We start from the raw sequence: 5929 nt of genomic DNA, 5'->3' as shown, positions 1-5929 counted from the left end.
GCCGCCAGCCGGCCGGGCCGGGGTGGCCTGCAGCGCCGGGGCCTTCGCAGCACCCCAGACTTGGCTGTGGCAAAACGCGCTCCGTGGCCGGACTCCACTGACGACACCGTGGCATGGTCGGCAGTCGTGCACACACTGACTTGACAATTATCAATAGAAAAGAGATTTCTGTTTTCCTTTTTCTAAGAGAATAAAAACAGGCCTATTTGTCTTTTTAATTCGCAGTCCAGCTTTGCGTCCCCCCCGTTTAGATGGGAGGAGGGTTTTTTTCCTGCACACACCGTCTGCAGAGATCACTGAGCTGCAAGCCACTGACTTGCTTTTGCCCTGTCAGCCAGCCCAACAATTCAGCAGCATTGCAAGGGGTGCAGCCACTTCTACGTCGTGCGACCTGGGGCTGCCGCAGCTTGCAGGGGAAGTGAATTGCTCTGTAGCGGTAATTCAAAGTGCATATTCCAGATGTTCTCAAAAAGGAGTTTTAATAGGAAAAACAATCTCTGCCTCATACGTTTCAGCGTTACAGCTACAAGCTTCAACCTGACAAAAAAAAATCCAAACGCTTGTTAACATCTAAGTAATCACATTTTTTGCAGTACAAGGGGCAAACAATGATTGTTTCCTGTCTTTGAAGTGCTTTTTTTTGGTCATGGCGGCTTTAACTTATGAGGTGCTAAATGTTAGATAATTGCTAAGGAAAATAGTGAAAATGTGCATGCTAAACCCATCAATGGTGTCTCTGCAGTTTCCCTGGGCTTTCTTTTTAGCATACGAGAGAGGGCTGTAAGTGCAAAGGCCCTAAGCAAAAGCCACAAATATTCAATTCTAAGTGTGCAGCATTGATTCTGGTTACGTTGCAAGATCTGCTTCAGATGCCTTGCTGATTAATGTGCCTATTCACTGTTCAAGAAGCCCAGCTATATAAAGAAAAGAGAAGCTCTTCCTGTTTGAAATTATTCAAGAACTATTTGCATTTAACCATCTGCCAAGATACCCATTGAGCACAAGCTCCCTTGCAAGTTGGACTTCCCTATAGCAATTGAGAACTCCCTGTACAGACACATGTAACAATTGTATCTATATCAAATGATAGGGATATAAAGCTATTACTGTGTAACTGTCATATCTGCACCCTCCTGTACAGATACAAGTTTAACCACTGCAACTTGAATCCTGGTTTATTCAGGATTAAGTTTACAGCAATTTAGCTACCTTGGATTGCTGCAGGAGCATGCAGGCTTAACAATACATCATAAGTGCTGATGTGCACTCCCAAGCAGCTCAGCCTCCCCTTTTAATGTGGTTAAAAGTTATGATTGTCCACAGTATGTATCATTTGTGGCTCTCCCCAGCCATTTGTATATGACTCAACTCTGACCAAAGCCAAACCCCTGTGAAGGTATGGAGTCCCCCATAAGTCTATGTCTAGACACATAGTTCACCTTACAGAATTAATGCCTTACATCAGAAGGACTTTGGGTTAGGAACAATATCTGCTTCTGTGTTTGTTCAGCACCTTGCACAATGAGCACTAATCCAGATTTGGGATGTTAAGTACTGCTGTAATGTATGTACTTTCTAACTATAGCATAATAGCCTATTCTACATGAGTAGTGGTTGTAGAATCTGGCATGATATATCATATTAAATTGCATATATGATTACATTTACTTAGAAAATGGAAATTATCTTCTCTTCATTGTGTGTATACATCTAGCTCAGCATCTCTCAAGAAGGTGCAATCCACTTCTTTGCATAAAGAAACAGAAGAGTGTTAGGCATGATACTGAAATTCTCCCACTTGCACAGACTCATCCAAATTACCTCTCTGATGAGATTACTAAAAGGTAACAAGCATGTCTGGCAATGATGAGGAAAATAAAACCTATTTTATTTTGATTCTGAGTGAGTAACCCTTCAAAGCATGGGTCATTGCCCAGCCCATGTGCTATCTGGTAGAAAGCACACAAAAATGAGGACACTTACCAAATTCCTGTTTCATGACAATATTCATAGAATTTGAAATATAAATAAAATTGCAAATCCAAATTTGACGGTGGGCACAATTTTTATTTAAAAATATCACCTCTTAAAGCAAAGGTTGTGATTATAATAAACTGCAATATCAAATAGGAAAGAAACATATGTAAATCATGTTGTATTTTTTAAAACCAGAGTAGGCAAGGAAGTCTGATGTAAAGCTGCACGAAAACTTTTTATTCAGACATCTTCTGCCTACACTTCTCAGCACACAAGGACACCTGAGGTTACACAGAACCTCTTTATAAATGATACTACAAGTGGTGCATGTCAGAGAAATGATTCAGCTACTCATGAACATGAGGAGGAGCAGAAAGCACCTGATTAGAGAAGGGGGCTGGATGTCACTATTACTGGCTCAACTATTGAGTAGATGCAGTATCCTTAGCAACATTGCAACCTTTCAGTGCCTTGGTTTTCCCAGCTCTGAAATGTGTATAATATCAACCTCTTAAAGATGTTCTGAAGCTTGTTTGTCAAATGATTTGGGATAGCAGAAGTAAAGTGATAAGAGAGTTTTCTGAATGTTGGTCAAACAGCATATATATTCTATATATACAGGGCTTAGTCCATCTGTTTGTGTGTCTGTCTGTCTGTAATGCTCTTCGGAGGTGTGGCTCTAGCCAGTGCTGCGCATGGGGGCAAATTGCCCATCAAGAATGACAGTGGGGATGGAGCAGAGGGGTGAGGGTGGCACAGGGTGGCGGTGGAGGGGACGGTGGGGGCAGAGTGAGATGGCGGAGTGCTGCCATGATGGAGGGGCCTTGCTGTCCCCGTCCCCCCACCCCACTCAGCCCTGTTTTGTGGTGGCGGTGGCGGCATAGCGCTGGCCTGCCATTATTGCAGTGCTCCATCCCTGTCATTCTTGATGGGCAATTCGCTAGTCTAATAAATATTTTGCAATACACACACACATTGTGTAATATATATGCAGTTAAATGTATGTGTATCTATAGATATATAGATATAAATATATAGATATATGCAATTAAAAAAAAGAGAAAGGCAAAACAGAGGCAATTTCACATGTTGCCATATATGCTCAAGCTACAGTTTAGGTTTCTTAAACTCCAGACTATTAATTAGATGCAGGTAGTACAGGTCAAATCCTTATCTTACTGAAATCTATTAAGCTTTGGTAGGACCAGTATTTGATCCCAGGGGTGTGTCCCGATGAGCACACACGAAGTTTGAGGCACTGCAAACTATGTGTGACGCACATGCACCCATTTGCCACGCTGCTAATTTGCAGTGCTGAGATTTTGTTGATGCTGGGAAATCGGGAGATCCTGGTGTAAAAAAAATGTGAAAAAAGCCGCTGAAAAAAGTGGTATGGTGCATGTAGCAGCAGTGTGCGCTATGAGAAAGGGAGCCTGGCCATTAGAACCATGCTCTGGCTGCTAGCCAGGCTCCAAGTGGCGACCTCAGTGCGGCTGCTGCCCTGGGAGGCCCCCAGGACCCCAGGTAAGGCTGCTAGGGCCAGCACAGGTGCTGTACCCAGCCTTCCCTACCCCACCCAGGTCACCTTGCCATGAGTGTGCAGGCAGGGGCATGCCCAGGAACAAATAGCACCAGCACAAATATGTACATTACTATTTGCCATTGCTATTTGTCCCACAGGAAATGCATGCTCATCAGGACATGTCCAAGGGTACTACTATGTTGTGTACCCATTGTCTCCACTACCTGCAGAGTATTTGGACCACTGAAAAATACTTGTTTCAGTGGTCCAAATGTTGTATCTTGGGGCCTGTCTCAGAGCAAGGAAACTTTGGAAGAATATTTCATTTGGATGTTTTGTGATTTAGCTGGAATCCTCTCCTGCAAGCTGCAGGGCAAGCCATTCTGGTATTGCCATTATCATCAGAGACTGGGTGGAAACAGAAGTCATATTTTATTGCCTTTGTGCCACTATAAAAATTTCCATGACAGCATAAAGGCCAAGCAAACAGATGTCCATGCCCCTTGTTATGCCACAAGTGCCCAAAATTTGTGGCTGTGACAAAGGTGATATTAATTTTTCCTGCTGTTTAGCAGCTGGCATCTATCTGCTCTGTGGCATAAAAGCCTGGGCACCCCAGAGCTGCCTACACTCTCCATCTGGTGCTCCAGAGATTTGAGGCGCCTGATTCTGTACATTCTGGAAGTTCTCTGGATTGGGCCCCTCAACCTCTGGGCACACCTCACTGGCTTTCTCCTCCTACAGAGAAATGCCCTGGGGAATCTTAGGGCATGTTTCTGTAAGCAGGGAAAACCAGATTTTCCTGTGTGGAGAGATGGGCCCCTGGGATCTCCCTCAGCAACAGCAGCTCAGCCTGTGCTATTAAAGCAGCAGTAGTACAACCTGCTGCTCAAGTGAAGAGCCCAGGAAGCCTCTCCCCCTCCCTCCCTACCCTACTCTACTTTCCAGGAGTCTTTATAATTCACCCTATCCTCCCCCCCACCCCCAGGGCACTGAAAAAGTTTGCAATGCCTCTGTTCATATCAATCATCCTCAACATGCAGTAGCATTCAGATGTGTAGGATTTAGGTTTGAGACCAGATGCAACATCCATGCAGCACCAATGGACCTGGTATACTGTGATAGATTGCATCCCTGACATCTGCAACATTACCTCATGGTAACAGTCCAGGTCCTATCCCCAACAGAAGATACCCGGATCAAGGACAACAAGAAGTCCTTTTTTAAATACATAGGGGGTAAAAAGAAGGTACCGGGGAATGTGGGGTCACTGTAAGACGCGCTAGGAAATCTGGTCATTGCACCAGACAACAAAGCTAACCTATTTAACAATTTCTTTGCCTCCATTTTTCTAAGCAGGGATTGGGTAACCTCCCCCACCAGGACCCCCATAGGCCCCAGGGGAGGTGCACCCAGGCCCAGGGTCAGTGAGGACCTAGTCAGTGAACTTCTGGAGGGACTGGATGTATTTAAATCAGCTGGTCCTGACGATCTCCACCGCCGAGTGCTGAGGGAATTAGCAGAGGTCATTGCGGGACCCCTGGCATGGCTTTACAAGTGCTCATGGTGCTCTGGTGTGGTGCCAGAGGACTGGAAAAGGGCCAATGTGGTTCCCATTTTCAAAAAAGGGAGGAAGGAGGACCCAAGAAACTATAGACTTGTTAGTCTTACCTCTGCCCTGGGTAAGCTTTTTGAGAGAATTATCCTGGCGCATGTCCGCGAGGGGCCAGCAGGGGAGATTATGCTTAGGGGCAACCAGCATGGGCTCATTCGAGGCAGGTCCTGTCAGACCAACCTGGTGGCCTTTTATGACCAGGTCACAAAATCTTTAGACACAGGGGTAACAGTGGATGTGGTCTTTCTGGACTTTAGGAAGGCCTTCAACACTGTCTCTCACCCCATTCTCATTAAAAAACTAGGGGACTCTGGTGTCGACACCTACACAGTCAAATAGGTCACTAGTTGGCTGGAGAGCCGCACTCAGAGTGGTGGTGGACGGGTCTTATTCGACCTGGAGGGATGTGGGCAGTGGGGTCCCCCAGGGCTCGGTCCTCGGACCCGTGCTGTTCAACATCTTCATCAGCAACTGGGACGAGGGGGTGAAAAGCACCCTGTTCAAATTCGCAGATGACACTAAGATGTGGGGGGATGTGGGCACGCTAGAAGGGAGGAATAGGCTGCAATTGGACCTAGGCAGGTTCCAGGGGTGGGCGGATGAGAACAGGATGGGTTTCAACACTGACAAGTGCAAGGTGCTGCACCTGGGGAGGAAGAACCAGCAGCATACCTACAGGCTGGGGAACTCCCTTCTCGACAGTGCAGAGGCAGAAGAGGACCTTGGAGTCATTATTGATGCCAAAATGAACGTGGGCCGACAGTGTGGGGACGCGGTCAGGAAGGCCAACCGCACCTTGTCATGCATCCACAGAT

This window comes from Alligator sinensis, unplaced genomic scaffold (assembly GCF_000455745.1).
Source record: "Alligator sinensis unplaced genomic scaffold, ASM45574v1 scaffold1385_1, whole genome shotgun sequence".
Taxonomy (NCBI): Eukaryota; Metazoa; Chordata; order Crocodylia; family Alligatoridae; genus Alligator; species Alligator sinensis.
Note: the sequence above shows the minus strand (reverse complement) of the source record.